We start from the raw sequence: 17,896 nt of genomic DNA, 5'->3' as shown, positions 1-17,896 counted from the left end.
AATCTCTAATATTAGTGGGTAACAAATGCCGAATATTTTTAAAGCGTGTTCTCAAAATGAAACTTCCCAAATAAAAAAAGTCAGAATTACAATGGCAACTTTGGTAGAGATCAACATTCTTTGATTCCCTTCATATTGCAAGTTCAATGTAGTCTTAACAATAATTAAGAGAATTTAAGCAGCTCAGCCTCAAGTTCTAATATTCTCTAACATCTTAGAGCATCAAATTCACTCATCTTTTTGTGAATACTCTGCATTAAAAACAAAGATATTATAATATAATACTTTCATCTGATTGAAGCCTGACCACAATCCAACTATTTTTAAACCAGGCATTGTAGAATTTCAAACAAAATCAGGGGCTCAACACATTCAATTTGCTTTAAAAAGGTTATAAGTTTGATAATTGTACATTATGTCCTTTTTAAAATTCAAATGTAAAAACAAAATCTGCCCCATTACATAGCTGACAAAAAACACCTTGAGATCCCGATTCAATGAGGCAAAACAGTTATTTTAACAAAATCAACATTTTTAAAACATCAAACTTTACATCAAAACTGCCTTTTCTGGTCCAAGTAAAGTACAGCCTTAAATTTCAGCTTTTTTTTGCCTCCACTCACTGAAATTACATTGATTAAAAAAAAAGAGAAAGCCCTTGCAGTGGACCACATGGCACACTCTTCACCCATAAGAAAGCCTCAGAGCCTCAAATTCCACTACTAGGGGGCTTAAACCCCTTTCTCAATTGGCTCAAAACTCACTCAGACACAGAGGGCTTTAACCACAGCACAATGCAGAGGACTCAAACCTCAACCTGCCAGTGCGCTTGTGAAACTGTGTCTCTCAACTGAGCTAGTTACCATTCAAGGAATCCTTAGAATGGAGAGTAATCAAGCAAGGGGACTGTCTCCGGCACAAAGGATTCTTAACTTGGTCCGTCTCAAGATGCCAATATTCCGGTAAGCCGACAACACCGTCCGATCATAATATTTCATTTGGATCCTGCTGACTGTGCAAATATTGTCATCCTGCCCCCTCTCCCACACCCAGTCGAAGCAAAACACTCAGAGACAGTGTAGTTTTACCTTCATCTTTATTCTGGGCTCTAGAGGGAGAGAGAACAATTGCCATGTGCACAGAGACAGGAGTTCAGTCTCCTCTGGAACAGCAGTTTCGCAATGAACTATATAGTCATTTTACAAGGAGGAACATCCAGATAAGGCAACAGATATCAATTGGGTGACTATTAACAGTAAAGCTTAAGCCATCTGTTGTTACACAACAAATAAGTGACTTCACATAAATGAATATTTTTCACCTTGTTAACTGCCTTTACATGCTGAATGCTACCTCATCTTGTTAAATGGCTCTACCATAATGAATATTTTTCCACCTTATTAACCCATTACCCTTGCCTCCAGTACTGCATTATTAACTGTAAGGGGCTATATGATCTGAGTCATGCTCAGCTGAACCTCTTGTTTCACAAAATTCAGAACTCTTTCCCTGATTATACCCTAAACATTCTCAAATCAGCGGTTGCTGCACTTTGAAGTGTATGGCATAGTTTATGACCTCCAAACGTCCAAAAGTACTTTGCAGATTTAGAATTTGTTTTGATGTATAGTTATTGTTGTAACGTCAAGAACATAGCTACAAAATTACATACAAGCTCTCATTAGCAATGAGATACCTACACACAGACACACTTGCCCTTTCTAACAAAACAAAAAAGTGTGAAGGAACCTTTCACATCCACCCATGGGTACATCCTGTTATTTTTTTTTTAAAAATGAAGTTACAATGTTGTTACACGTAGCACAGTGGTAGTTCATATTCTACTCCAGGACCATGAACTTGTGCTCAAGCCAAGACTGATAAGAGGGAATGTTGCAATGCCATAGGTAAGATTGTTCAGAAGCAATGATAAAGGAGTCAATCACAGAATAATGCAAATGCTAGGAACTATAGGCTAGTGGTGAGCCTGACCTCAGTTGTTGGTCACATTTGAGAGCCCATTATTAAAGGAATAGATTATGTAGCACTTGGAGGTGCATGATAAAATAGGGCTGATGGCTGATTCAGCATAGATGGGGAGGGGTCATGCTTGACAAATCTGTTTGAATTCAGAGGTGGTAACAAGTAAATTAGACAACGGAGAGCTGGTATTAATGATCTATTAAGTTTTCCAGAAGGCTTTTGATAAGGTGATGCACAGGAGGCTGCTAAATAAGAGCCTCTAGTGTGAGGGGTAAGGTATGGCATGGAGAGAGGATTGGCTAACTGGCAGAAGGCAAGGATAAAGGGGTATTCTTCAAAGTGGCAACTGGTGACTAGTAGAATTTTGCAAGAGTCTGTTTTGGGACCACAGTTAAAAGAATCAGAATCCCTACAGCATGGGAGCAGACCATTCGGCCAAAACTTCAACCCTCTGAAAGCATCGCATGATACTGTCCAGAAGGTATTCATGTTATATATTAAGTGATCTGAAAGAAGAAATGAGCGCATTGTTGCTAAGCTTGCAGATGACAACGATAGGTGTAGGGACAGATTGTGTTGAGGAAGCGTGGGCATGGTGGGAGAACTTGGATGGGCCAGGAGAATGACAGATGGAATAGAATGTGGGAAAGAGAGGGGTTATGCACTTGCATTGGAAGAACAGAGATGCAGACTATTTTCTAAATATGGAAAGGCTTTAGAAATCTGAAGAATAAATGGACTTAGAGTCAAGTTCAGGATTCTCTTAAGCACTAGCAATAGTTGAAAAAGCAAATGCAATGTTAACATTCATTTCAGGAGAGCTACAGATGTAATGCTAAGGTTCTATAAAGCTCTGTTCAGACTGCATTTGGAATATGGAGAGTAGTTTTGGCATTCAAATATAGCAGAGAAGTTCCCACTGGTGACTTAGCTAGCATTTACCCTTCAAAACAACAGTCACAAATAGATCTGGTTACTAGTCTACATATGAGAGAGTTTGCTGTGAGCACACTGGCCACCATGTTTTCCATATTAAAAACCACAGTGACTGCATTTCATTGGCCAAAATGCATTCAGGATATGAGAAACACTAATTGTATTTTTATTTTGGCCAACTCAACCAAATGGTGAGAAAATGGTCAACAAATGTTGACCTGACCACAGCAGTAAGAAAATGAGGACTTTACCACATTTTAGGTGGCAAACTCCCAGCACCACACTTTTGGGCTAGAAAAGCACAGCAGGTCAGGCAGCTTCCAAGGAGCAGGTGTGTTGACATTTCAGCCATAAGCCCTTCATCGGGAACTGGGTGGGGCAGAAGCAGCAGCAGAACTTGCATGCCCTTGGTGGAGTTGAAGGGGTCAGCTTCCCCTCCAACGATATGCAAATTCTGGGCCTCCTCCACTGCCAAATCAGAGCCACCTAACCCCCGGAGGAAGAAAGCCTCATTTTCTGCCTTGGGACCCTCCAACCACAAGCAATGTCAATTTCATCAGTTTCTTCATCTTCCCACCCCCATCTCATCCCAGATCCAACCTTCCAACTCAGCACCCTCTTGAACTATCCATCGTCCTTCCCACCTATCCACTCCACCCCATCATCGTCTTCCAAGCTACTTTCCTATTTATCTCTCAGTACCCTCGGATGCTGCCTTACCTGCTGTGCTTTTCCAGCACCACATTTTTTTAAAAAACTGATCTCCAGCATCTGCAATCCTCACTTTCTCCCAAACTTAGAGCTCACACAAGTGAACAGATTTTCAGATGCTGAGGCAGAGAGAGCTTCAGTCTATGACTTGACACTGCATTGGAATGACACCTTAGTTACTGCATGTGATATATGAGGAGTGTGTATTTTTATTGAGATCAGGAGTAAACAGCCCAGATGAATGAATCAGATTTAATGTAAAATAAGATGACTGCAAAATGGCTCAGCTCATTCCTTAGAACTGTCACTGCTACCACCTGAGCAGCCGCTGAAGGAAAAGATAGAAACAAGGATATGGAGACTTTGAACAGGGTGCAGAGGTTTAGCAAGACGTTCCCTGGATGGAGCATATTAGCTATAAAGAAGTTGGACAAACGTGGATGGTTTCCCCTACAAAAAAAAAAAGAGGCTGAGGGGCAACCTGCTAGAAGAATATAGAGTTATTTGAGTAACAGATAGTCAAATTCTTCTTTCCCACAGGGTGTTAATATCAAATATTAAAGGGGCACAGGCTTAAGATGAGGGGGGTAAAGTTTAAATGCAGGTGTAAAGGCAAGCTTCTTACACAGAGGATGGCAAGTACCTGAAAGCAGCGTCCGGGGAGAAGGTAGAAGCAGATACGATATTAACACTTAGAGGCATTTAGACAGATACATGAACAGGAAGTGAAGAGGGGAATATGGATGACATGTGGGCAGATGCATTTAGTTTACAATGGCGCTGTGGTCAGTGCGGACATGGTGGGCTGAAGGAACTGTTCCTGTGCTGCACTATTCTAAGTGGGAATCAGCTGTTTGATCAGACCAAAATTATAGGCTCACAAATTGTGAGAGACCCAAAATGGCATTATATTTGAAGTAATGTATTATTGTATTAACTCAAAACGGCAGCAAATTGAACTTTCCAAAGCTGCATTTTAACGTTTAGCATGGATCTAATTTACTGGATTAGAGATTTAACGCAACATGTGTACTGCATGTTAAGTGGAATAGAATTTCACTAACATTTGGACTTTGTATGCTTCCCTTTATCAGTCAGAGTATTGAGTACAGGAGTTGGGAGGTCATTTTGCAGCTGTACAGGACATTGGTTAGGCTGCTGTTGGCATATTGCATGCAATTCTTATCTCCTTCCTATTGGAAAGATGTTGTGAAACTTGAAAGGGTTCAGAAAAAATTTACAAGGATGTTGCCAGGGTTGGAGCCAGGGGGAGGAAAAGGAAAGAGATATAGAGACACCGTAGGGGCAATGTTTTCACACAGAGGGTGGTACATGTATGGAACCAGCTGCCAGAGGAAGTGGTGGAGACTGGTACAATTGCAACATTTAAGAGGCATTTGGATGGGTATATGAATAGGAATGGTTTGGAGGGATATGGGCCGGGTGCTGGCAGGTGGGACTAGATTGGGTTGGGATATCTGGTCGGCATGGACGGGTTGGACCAAAAGGGTCTGTTTCCATGCTGTACATCTCTATAAACATAGAGAAAACTCTTCATACACATCATATTCCTTCTACAATCTGTATATTCATGGCTTTTGATTATGGAAACAGAAAGCACCATTCCCAGGAGAAGAAACCATACATGTCCTGGGTGCGGATTGGATTGTCAAAACACAATCTGAGTCATAGTGGGGAGGATCTACATAAATGTGGGGACTGTGGGATAGGATTCAATTGTTTTTTTGGGGTAGCACAGTGATTCAGTTGTTAGCACTGCTACCTCACAGTGCCAGGGACCTGGGTTTAATTCCAGTCTCAGGCAATTGTCTGTGTGGAGTTTGCACATTCTCCCCAGTCTGCATGTATTTTCTCCAACAATCCAAAGGGGTCCTGGTTTAGGTGAATACATAATGCTAAATTGCTCAAAGTGTTCAGCAATGTATAGGTTAGGTGCATTAGCTAGGGGTAAATACAGGGTGGGAAAAAAAAAATGGGTTTGAGTGGGTTACTCAGAGTCAGTGTGGACTTGTTGGGCCAAAGGGCCTGTTTCCATACTGTACAGATTCTATGATAAATTAGAATAATAAAAAGATTAAGCCATCTGCTGTTGTTACACAATAAGTGTTCTTAACCTTACTAGCTTCACACAATGAATTACTTTTCATCTCATTAAGCTGACCTTACTTACTGAATGCTTCAATATTGTTAAAATGGCTCTACATAAATGAATGCTTTTCCACCTTGTTAACCCATTACCCTTGCCTCCAGCACCCCACTTAACTGCAAGTTCTTATCTGATCGGAGTCATGCTCAGCTGAGCCTCTTGTTTCACAAAAAACTCTTTGCCTACCTGTTTATACCCAACAGACATTCTCACACACCCTCAAAAAAAAGTTCAAGTTGGGTTTTTTTTAAACTGGTAACTCCAGGCCCTTTCACTGTTTGGATATAAAAATCATGTACAATTGAACTCTTTCAAATTCAAGTGGGTTTCAATGATCTCTTGCAGCCCACAGCAATCTTGCACCTGACCGCATCAGAGTAAACCTAGAACATGCCCAGAGTCACTATTAATGAAAGTATAAACAGGGAAAGCAAAAAAAAAACATGATTCGACATATGATCATTCGATTTGTTAGAGTCTTTATATTGTCAATTCAGGAGGGAAACACAGATCCATTATCTGCATTTAAATAGAACCAGTAATAGTAAAAAGGTATTCTGAATAATAACTTCCCCTACAGATTGAAGAGCAAACAGAAGTAAAAAAAAAATCAGCCTTTTCAAAAAAAAAAAAGTTTTGATGCTGAGAGGTGAGCAACACTGACAAGGTTAACATTTATTATCTACCTTTAGCTGCCACTTGAATGAGCAGTTTCCTTGGCCAATTCAGTGGGCTGTGAACACACATTCATAATGCTGTTGGTTTATAGTTGCATTTAGGCCAGACCGTGCAGGGACGGCAGATTTCCTCTCTGAAGGACATTAATGAATCACTTGGGTTTTAAATTACACTTGATGACATTTCCACAGTCACCATTTTAAAAAAAAATGACAACAAGAGACAGGAAAAGGATTAAGCTATTTTGCTATCAAGTCTGCTCCATCATTCGATCATGACTGATTCCTTTCTCAAACCCATTCTCTTGGCTTCTTCTCACAATCCTTGACTCTCCTATCAAGAACATCTGTCTTAAATACATTCAATGCTGCAAAGCACTGAAAGCCAAATCACTGATATGAACCACCCTGTGGCTAAAGAAATTCCTCCTTACCCAGTTCTAAAGAGTCATCCTTTCACTGAGGCTGTGACCTTGGGTCCTAGTCTCTCCTACTAGTCAAAAATCTCCATGTTCATGCTATTCAGACCTCTCAGTATTCTAAGTGTCAATCAGATCGTACCCTTCCCATCCTTCCAAATTAGTTTACGTAGAGACTCAATTCTCAACTGCTCCTCGTGTGACACACTTTAGTCCAGAGATCATGCTCTTAAATGATCTCTGGACCCTCTCCAATGTCAGGACATAGTCTCTTTAGGTATGGTGCCAAAATTGCTCACAATATTCCAAATGCAGTCTGACCAGAGCCTTATACAGCCTCAGCACTAAATTCCTACTGTTGCATTGTCAGTAGCACATTTGCCTTCCTGATAGTTAACTGGACCTGCATGTCAACCTTACTAGAATCCTGAACTAGGTCTCCCTTTCTGAAGCCTTTTCCTATTTAGAAAAATCAATCTATACATATTATTCCTACTAAAGTGCGTAACCTCAGTTTCCCATAATTATATTCCATCTGTCACTTGTTGCCCACTCTGAGCCTATCCAAGTCCCTCTGTAGCTTCAACATATTCCACCTCTCCATCTTGGTGTCATCTACAAATCTGGGACAGTTTTTAAAATTGGGATTAGGGTAGGCAAACAACAGGTTTGTCTCTGGTGTGTTTTTTTTCTCCCCAAAAAAACTGGGCCAGAGATGGCAGTTTGGGTTCAGAAAAGTAAAAAATGCAATGACTTTCATTTTTTAAAAAAAAAAATCACGTTACCCAGGAGAACAATAAAAGCTGCACCCACAGATGCTCAACTGCCTGCTACACTGAACACAGACAGGACAAGGTGCTGTGACATCACCACAAAGTTTTATACAAAATATAACAAAAAGGAGGAAATATCATAAAACATCTGATCTTATCTTAACTATATTTAATTGAAGATGCACAGTACTTGCTAGCCCATGCCTTGTCAATATTGTCTTCAACCAGAAAACAATGCATCAGTTTACTGAAAACTAAGTTTGGAAAAAACAAACTTAAGCTGGTTGAACCAAAGCCATTTTAGAAATGATACCAATGATAAAATACCTGGTTCTGCTAATATAACTTGAAATAGGGAAAAAGCACAGACTTCCATTGACCAAATGTATACCACTCCTCATTCAGCATATGTGGATGCCTCCTTTCAAACATACATTAGAATTCTGATTGCCCACCTGACAAGTGACTAGTTCTGTATATATCCCGTACAGCTGGCTAACAAATACATTTAAAATGAAATGAATGTTTTGGATGTGACATGCTTTCAGAACCGAAATAGAAGAGCCCAGACTATATACCTTAAACAGGTTAGCAGCAGGCCCTTCAGCCTGCCTCCCTCAAAAACACTTCTTTAAAAATATTTTATTAAAAAAAAGGGGCAGCATGCCTGCTTTAAACAGCACAATTTCATCCATTCACTTAGGTGCAAGAGTTCATTATCATGTTTAAACTTGAGAATTTTTTTTTGGAAAAGTTGTTTTTGAGTTTGTTGGAGGTGCAATGGAAGAGGTACTTATCAAATTGTTAATGTCAGTAACAAGTCTTCCAGCATGTATACAAACTGAGTCAATGCATCCTTTCTATAGCCTCATGGGAGGGCAGGGAGAGAAAGAACAAAACCAAAAAGTGCACATTCTGACTATGCCGAGAAACCAAAAAGGAAACTTCAAGCCCATGGAAAATGTTTGAAGTAGTAAGAATAATCTTAAAATATGGACCACGTTATCTGAGCACCCAACTCCACATATTCTACATTGTTAAATCCCTCAGCACAGAATGAAGCCAGTCGGTCCACAGTTGAAGAGCTGCCCAGTGAATCCTGTTTCTCTAATCTTTCCCCCTCCCATGAAATGTTTCTTTATTAAATATTCATCCACTTTTTCTTTCAAAAAGTAATTTATGGATCCTGCCTCAACCAGTTCCTGGACAGGCATTTCAGTTTTCACAACCCTCTGAAGATATCCCCATCCCCTTTTGCTCTTAAATTTAAGAAGTCAGCAAACAAAAATGTATTTTTGGTTTCTTGTGGGCTGCAGTGACAGTGTCCCATTCTCTGAGCCAGGAGACATGGGCTCAAGTCTTACTGCTCCTGAGGTATGTAATAACATCTCTGTACAGATAAGTAAATAAAAAGACACTTAGATTTAAATCTGTGAAAAGCTTCAATTTGGAGCACTATCAGCACCAAAAATGTCCCTAGACTTCTCATAACTAAAGCATCTACTTTCTCATTTCATTTTAGTAAATATCTTCTATATTGTTTCCAGGAACGTGGTATCATCTTTCATGGAGGTACTCATCACAAGAAACTAAATTGTAACTAAAATAAAAAAAACCTAAAAATGCTTGAAATTTGAAAAAGAAGTCACTGAACTCAAAACATTAATTCTGCTTTCCCTCCTCAGATGCTGCCAGCTTTCTCCAGCAGTTTGCTTGTACCAAATGCTCATCTGAATAAATAATCAGCACACAAAGCTATCATCTGGCTTTTGTACTTGAAGTTTCCATTTACCTAGAACTCTTATGCTCACATCCAACTTGCACTCAAACCATTCCAAACTCAACTTTTAGCCCCTTTTAAACATTTGCCACACATTTCCCCAAATGTCATCAAAAATCAGTCAGTCAACATGGACCAGTTTGGGCCGTACAGCCTGTCTCTACGCTGTAGGACTGCATGACTACAATTCTAACTGCCCAAATGCCTACCTGCATGTCTCTTATTGAGAAGTGCTTGCAAGTTGACTTGCAACTAACCAAGTTCTTTTTATATATACAGCATGGAAACAGACCCTTTACTTCAACCATCCATACCAACTATAATCAAAACTAAACTAGTGTCACCTGTCTGCATTTACCCATATCCCTCCAAACATTTCTTATTCACATCCTTATCTAAAAAAGGTCTTTTAAACCTTGTAACTGTACCCAGATAAACTGCTTCCTCTGGAAGTTCATTCCACACGAATCACTTGAAATAAAAAGCAAATTGCCATTTCATCTCACTTTTAAAAATATGGCCCCTATTATACCTGCTATTCTTCTCTATAGCCCTTATGATTTTAAGCCTCTAAAAAAGGTCACCCCTCAACCTTCTACACTTCAGTGGAAACAGTCTCAGCTTCCCCTTATATCTCAAACCCTCCATTCCTGGCAATATCCTGGGAAATCTTTCCTGAACCCTCTCCAACTGAAAATATCCTTCCTAAAACAAGACGACCAGAACTGGTCACAGTACTCCAGAAGAGACCTCACCAGTGTCCTGTACAACCTCAACATAACGTCCCAACTCCTATACTCAAAAGGAGCGAGCACTGATGGCAAGTATGCTAAATGCTTATTGTGGTTCTGTTCGCCGAGCTGGGAATTTGTGTTGCAGATGTTTCGTCCCCTGTCTAGGTGACATCCTCAGTGCTTGGGAGCCTCCTGCTAAGCGCTTGGGTGTAGTTTCTTCCAGCATTTATATAGCGGTTTGTCTCTGCCACTTCCAGTTGTCAGTTCCAGCTGTCTGCTGCAGTGGCTGGTATATTGGGTCCAGGTCGATGTGTTTGTTGATAGAATCTGTGGATGAGTGCCATGCCTCTAGGAATTCCCTGGCTGTTCTGTTTGGCTTGTCCTATAATAGTAGTGTTGTTCCAGTCGAACTCATGTTGCTGGTCATCTGTGTGTGCAGCTACTAAGGATAGCTGGTAGTGTCGTTTCATGGCTAGTTGGTGTTAGACCACAAGACATAGGAGTGGAAGGAAGGCCATTCGGCCCATCGAGTCCACTCCGCCATTCAAATCATGGCTGATGGGCATTTCAACTCCACTGACCCGCATTCTCCTCACAGCCCTTAATTCCTCGAGACAACAAGAATCTATCAATCTTTGCCTTGAAGACACTTAGCGTCCCGGCCTCCACTGCACTCTGCGGCAATGAATTCCACAGTTCCACCACTCTCTGGCTGAAGAAATGTCTCCGCATTTCTGTTCTGAATTTACCCCCTCTAATTCTAAGGCTGTGTCCACGGGTCCTAGTCTCCTCACCTAACGAAAACAGTTTCCTAGCGTCCACCCTTTCCAAGCCATGTATTATCTTGTATGTCTCTATTAAGTCTCCCCTTAATCTTCTAAACTCCAATGAATACAATCAGAGGATCCTCAGCCGTTCCTCATATGTTAGACCTACCATTCCAGAGATCAACCGTGTGAATCTCCGCTGGACACATTCTAGTGCCAGTATGTCCTTCCTGAGGTGTGGGGACCAAAACTGGACACAGTACTCCAAATGGGGCCTAACCAGAGCTTTATAAAGTCTCAGTAGCACAACGGTACTTTTATATTCCAACCCTCTTGAGATAAGGGACAAGTGTACATGAATACTGATTGTTAGCTGTCTTCCTGTTTGTCCTATGTAGTGTTTTGTGCAGTCCTTGCATGGGTCTTTGTACGCTACGTTGGTTTTGCTCGTGCTGGGTATCGGGTCCTTCATCCTGGCGAGTTGTTGTCTGAGAGTGGCTGTTGGTTTGTGTGCGGTTATGAGTCCTAGTGGTCGTAGTAGTCTGGCTGTCATTTCTTAACCACCCTGTAGTGACGCAAATGTTAAACAATTATACATCCTGAATCCCTAGGTGTCTGTTTGACAGCACTACCCAGGGCCCAACCATTCATTGTACAAGTCCTGCCTTTGCATCTATCCAAAATTAATCTCCATCAGTCACTGTTCAGCCTATTGACCCAATTGATAAAGATCCCTTTGTAATCTTAGATAACCCTATTCACTATCCACCATACCTTCAAATCCGGTGTTATCTGCAAACGTACTAATCATGCCACCTATATTCTAATCTAAAAATTCATTTATATAAAATTACACAAAAGTGGACACAGGACAAATTCTTGTTGAACATCATTGGTCGGATGCTGTGTGTCTGGGAAAAAAAAACCAACCCTCTAACTTCACTGTCTCCTGTCGTTAAGTCAATTTTGTATCTAACTGGCAAGCTCAACCCGAATCTCATGTGGTCTAACTTTACTAACTAATCTACTATGCGGAACCTTGCGAAAATGTTTACTTGGACTTTAGTAAAACATGTCGACAGCTCTGCCCTCAAATTAGATTACTTTAGATTAGATTACTTACAGTGTGGAAATAGGCTCTTCAGCCCAACAAGTCCACACCGACCCTCCGAAGAGCAACCCACCCAGACCCATTCACCTACATTTATCCCTTCACCTAACACTACAGGCAATTTAGCATGGCCAATTCACCTAACCTGCACACCTTTGGACTGTGGGAGCAAACGGGAGAACCCAGAGGAAGCCCACACAGACACGGGGAGAATGTGCAAACTCCACATAGACAGTTGCCCGAGGCAGGAATTGAACCTGAGTTCCTGGTGCTGTGTTAACCACTGTGCCAAATCTTCTTGGTTACTTCCTTAAAAAAAAACTCAAGTATGAGACAACTTCCCTTGCACAAAATCATGCTGACTATCCCCAATCATTCCTTACTTCTCCAAATACATATAAATCCTATCTTTCAGAATCACTGCCAAAGTCAGACACACAAATCTATATAGTTCTCTCTTCTCCTTAAAACCCTTCTTCAAAAAAAAAGGCACAATATCAGTCAGTCAATCTTTAGACAGGTGGCACCTCTGTTACAGATAATATAAATATTTCTGCAAGGGGCCCCACAATTTCTTCGGTACGTCCCAAAATATCCTAGGTGAAGTCCCAGAGATTTATTTTTGTGACATCAGCAAGCTGATACAGCGCCATTATTTCCAGGTCCACATAATTCACATTTGGGTTAGGTGACCCTGGGTGCCTACCCCTCTTGGGTGAAGTGCATTTATTGACCATTAGTCTCCACATTGTCTTCAATGCCAAGCCAAGCCATGTGGTCTTTGATATTTCTTAAAATGTTATCACTAATCTATTTGACACATTAAAAAGGATTTACACATTTGTTTGATTACAAGACATACACCACATTCTTACATTCCACAAATTTGTGTTGATGCACTGCAGAAATTCACCAAACCTCCTTAGAAACCTTGCAAGCTCATTCCCATCTATAAAAGGAGGAGGGCAGCAGATAAATAGTAATACCACCACTTGCAAGTTGCTCTCCAAGTCAATCATCATCCTGAATTGGAAATATTATTGTTCCATTAATGTCAAAAAAAAAAGTAATCCCGGGACTCCTCTCCTAATGATACTGTGGATCTACCTACACCAAATAAACTGCAGGAGTTCAAGTTCACTATCACTTTCAAGGGCAACTTGATAGGACCAGCCGGAAACTTCTACATCCCGAGGAGTGTGTTATTTGTATAAAAATATATTATATAAACAAAAACTTTACACAAGTTTATTTTTAAAAATAGAATTTAAAAAGTAAGAACAATCAATTTTAGTCTGCATCTATTTGTTTAAAGAATAGTCTACAATTATCTGACCCTACCTTTTTTTTTTGTTTTGAATTTAGCAGTTCTGCAATATATATGTTCCAAATAGCAGCTAGTGGTTCAAGCAGAACCTTAAAATTCTCAATAAAATACTAGAAAATGAAATCAAATTTCATTTTGTTCCATCACCTAGCCCTGTTCTTTCAGGGATCAGAAAGTTATGGCTTCTTTGTTGTTTTCTTATTACGTTGGGGAAAACAAATCTAGATTGAGAAGAAGTAGTCCTATAGGCTACAAAACCTACTCTATCCAGTATTTATGTACACAGTTATTCAGTCATGGGCATCACTCTGATGCTACCTCCTGATCCTCTACTTTGGGGGAGGGAACTTTGTTTCCTATCTCTTCAGCCTTGATGGTGCTCTGAACAGTGGGCCTTGGCCCTTCACTTAGTCTTCACCGTCAGCAAATTCCAAAATTTCTTTTGTAAAAACATTTGTAGTTTGGTACAGCAGCAGCACTAATCAAACTTTAAGTAAACTTCAAACATACAAGAATATAGAAGATGACCTATTCAATGACAATGCACTAAAACAAAAACAAAAAAAGGTACCATTTACAGCTTTGCAGGAAAGAGGAGAAATAATACATCTATAAAGTCTTTAATTGATGCCCTAGTTTAGTGTTGCTGGAACTTCCTGCCAGGTCACATGATTTACTGTCAAAATGTTTACACGCCTGCACTAATGTCTAGTCCAATATCTGCATCGTCTCTTACTCAAATAGTAAGTTCACTAGAAACATGCAGCTATTAATACTGCCAGCTTTATTGTAAAAGGAACCCTCCAACCATAAAGAATGAACTCATTTCTCCAGTTTCCTCATTTTCCCTCCCCCCACTTTGTCTCAGTCCCATCCCTCGAACTCAGCACCACCTTCCTAACCTGCAATCTCCTTCCCGACCTCTTCACCCCAACCCCGGCCTATCACCCTCACCTTGACCTCCTTCCACCTATCGCATTTCCAACACCCCTCCCCCAAGTCCCTCCTCCCTACCTTTTATCTTAGCCAGCTTGGCACACCCTCCTCATTCCTGAAGAAGGGCTCATCCCCGAAACGTCGATTCTCCTGCTCCTTGGATGCTGCCTGACCTGCTGTACTTTTCCAGCAACACATTTTCAGCTTAATTGTAAATACAATGCAGCATCGCGCCATCACAATAGTGATGATATTTACACGACCATTGGGTCACAAATACATTTGAAAATATAAACTAAAGGAATTCTGAATTCATCATATGACTCATTGATCCAAAACTTTATTTGTCTATACACAACTGAACAAACTGGAATTGACAGTTTCATGGTGTCCCGGCATGATCTTGATTATTAAGGCCATTAACAAACCCTGGCACATCAGTTTGGTCTTCAATATCTCTTGGAAAGCAAGATCAGGAAACTTGAAATATTTAGCATTCCTTGCCTCTCAGACGCAAAACTTACATATACAACTTAGCATCACCACTGTAGAATCTGCACCAATGGGGGAGAAAAATGTGCACTATAGGTTAGGTCAGCCCATATACATTATCCAATGCACAAAATGGCTGAATACAGTGACAACTTTGGAATGAGTGTGGTATAGCCACAATTCATGAAGACTGTGGAATAAATCCTGAAGTAAAGCCTCTCAAACAAGAGTTCGCTTCTCTTGCAGTGCCACCCACTTCCCCCAATCAAACTGAGTCATGTGTCAAATGCATGAGACTTTGCAATGAGCTATCAATGCCAATGGAGGTTCTAGCTTGCAAGCTTATTTTCTCCATCAAGTTACACCTGGAGAACAGAGGTGTTCCAGAACATGTTTCAGTTCACTGGCAGTTTAAAAGAACATGATTACAAGACTATTTAATTCACTTCTGTATCCTTTTAGGTACCCTTAACTGGTCAACTGACTGAAGGCTATTTTGATTCATTTGTTAAAAAAGACAAATGAGGCAAGAATTACCATTTAGGAGCTGGTAAAATAGTTATGCCAAAACACCAAAAAGGCAAAAACAAAGCATTTGCAATTCTTCAGCTATTAAAGGAAAACGTCTGGTACATCATACGCAATCTGAAATTAAATCTGACTAATAATTCTAGTCTGACTCAGTCTGCATGCAAAAGGCAGGTATCACAAGCTGTGTCTCAAGTAGATACAAGATTGAGCACAAGTTAGACAAATGAAAACATGTCTAAAAATATTCCAACAGAGTAATACCAGGGCAGGTATTAGCCAGCACCTTCCAGTTTTATAAAGTCATTCTGCATTTCCCATTCACCCCTTACAAAATTAAGTCAATGCTGAATAAATTCTTACAGCTATGGCTAGCTATCAGGAACTGTTCTGCAAAGCAGCAAGAGGGGAATTTCTCTGTCACAACTAGTGAGTCTATCAGAACTAATGTGTCACAAATATGCTGATATCCTAGACAGAATAAAAATATTTGTTGATATTTAATATTAACAAATCCACAGACAAGAATTATATGTAGTCAAGTGCCCAGAAAGTTATGCATGCCATCTTTCATGGTAATAGGATGAAACTTATAGCTTGGATTTCAGTCTCAACTTACACAAAGGTTGGCCAAAACCCATGCTAAGGCTACCCCCACATTACATTCAGCCAGTGTCGAGATATAATCCAAAAATCTAGTTTTCCAGTAAATGAATAGAAAAATGGTCTTGAGGGCAAAAAGGTTATTCAAGAACCAGATAATGATGCTCTTTCAATAAAGACAGGCAAACAATCACAACCCATAAAGAACATGGGAAAACTGTAACGCGATAAACAAAGCAAAAAAGTTATTTTTCAGAAAACGTATGCATCATAAATACACATTTATCAAAAATCACTGCAACTTTCAAATTTAATTACACAGTAGAAATATAACAAGAAAATGTGGCCACTGTTTGCATTCAACAATTCAGAATTAGATGATCTTCCAGGAATAAATTTAGAACACATTCCAGGAGTACTAAAAGACATCCAAAACCATATGCATAATGTTTAGACAGTCAAATAAGCTTCAAACTAAAAAAAATTTGTATACAATTAAGCTTTCGATTTTTAATGATCTGGTAAGAGTGGTTTATACCAGTATGATACTTTAAAAGGATGGGAGCATGCAAGCATCCCTAGGCAGTACTGGGCAAAGTAGAAAAAATATTTTCTAACTTCTTTATGGGCTAGGGGGTCTTATATTTAGAGACTTGACACGATTAGAAATGAAAAATAACCTTTTCACCTTGGTTGAGTGGGCAACAAAGGAGGAACAAGAGCAGAGGGGGTGGGGTTAGGAGAAGGGGCTAGGAGATGGGAAGATGCCTACCCACCCAGAGGGGTGAAATAGACTGATAAGTTTTTTAAAAAAAGATGGTTTGAGTGAGGGAAAAAAAAAGGTCTTTCCCTATTTTCAGTGCTACATAACAAATACCCCAAGGAGATTTTATCTTCGTTCTCTCCACTCCCTCCCCTCAGACACCACCCCCCCAAAGAAAATCATAACTCACTATTTTGCAAGAGCTCTGCCGCTAGGACCTCTTGCGCAGCCGCAGTGCCCGCTACCTGTCAATTGCACATGCGCTCGTTGGTAGCTAGGCGGATAGCCGTGAGTACGCATGCGCACTGCGAGGGATACCACCGCCGTACAACAATAACGCATGCGCATAGACGCGGGCCGAGGACACTATTTAGCAACTTTTTTTTGAGTGTGGGGGGGCAAAGAAGAGGGGAAAGGAAGAGAGGGGAGAAAATAACCAGTCCCATGTCTCCAGCAAGGGAGGGGTAGTCTGAATATAAACCCCTCGGTGACATCCCCTCTCTTAACCACGGCTAAAGGTGCTTCTCTCCCACACTCACCCCCCCCCCCCCCCCCCCAGGCCTCAGGCCTCGGGCTGGAAGTTTGCCTCAGGAGCCACAGGCGAGGCGGCGGCCGTTAGAAACAGGCCGGGGAGTCCGTCCCTTCCCCACACCCCCCTCCAGGGGACAACCACCTGCAGCAGCCGTGCGGGAAAGCCGGGTAGATGGAGGAGGAGGTCCCGAGGCCCTGTCCCTCCTCCTCCTCCTCCTCCCCCCCCCCGGCACCAAGCAGCTGGCCTTACCTGCTGCTGCTGTTGTCCGGTTGGGTCTTCCCCCGGCAGCGGATCCCTCACACGGCGGACAGTTTTGGCCTGTGACCGGGGCCGGGCCTGCGGTCAGTCAGTAATCCGCTCCCCTCCACCACCCCCCCCCCCCCGAGACTGCGAGCCGGAGACAGGCGGACAACCAGGGAGTATCACGGGGACTGGTGGCGGCCTGAGCAACGCGACATCGGTCCCAGAGGCCGGGGAGTCACTGGCTCTTAAAGCGAGGATGTCCCTTTAGGGGGAGGGGGAGAGAGGGCCCGCCGAGCGATTAAAAGTTAATCAACAATAAAGCGGAGTGTGTCCTCTCGCGAGATTACAACAAAAACTCCTCCCACCCCTCTAGACTCGACACCCAAACTCTCATCCTGTGGGTGCAATGTCTGC

The 17,896-nt window shown here is 41.3% G+C and overlaps 1 protein-coding gene across 6 annotated transcripts in view; it reads right to left on the bottom strand.

The window, feature by feature from the left end:
* tlk2 (tousled-like kinase 2) overlaps nucleotides 1-17,615 on the bottom strand; it is a 206,894-nt gene extending 189,279 nt beyond the window's left edge. For 4 of the 6 annotated variants that reach the window (XM_072561854.1, XM_072561849.1, XM_072561855.1 and 1 more), the window contains exon 1: nucleotides 17,489-17,589. The gene's annotated coding sequence lies outside the window, so the exon portion shown is untranslated. Of the gene's footprint in view, nucleotides 1-17,488 lie in introns of all 6 variants that reach the window. The other 2 variants (XM_072561853.1, XM_072561852.1) reach the window with 2 other exon arrangements.
* Nucleotides 17,616-17,896: the final 281 nt, after the last annotated feature.

This window comes from Chiloscyllium punctatum, chromosome 42 (assembly GCF_047496795.1).
Source record: "Chiloscyllium punctatum isolate Juve2018m chromosome 42, sChiPun1.3, whole genome shotgun sequence".
Classification (NCBI taxonomy): domain Eukaryota; kingdom Metazoa; phylum Chordata; class Chondrichthyes; order Orectolobiformes; family Hemiscylliidae; genus Chiloscyllium; species Chiloscyllium punctatum.
The sequence above is the reverse complement of the archived record's forward strand: the minus strand, read 5'-3'. Positions and strand labels throughout refer to the sequence as shown.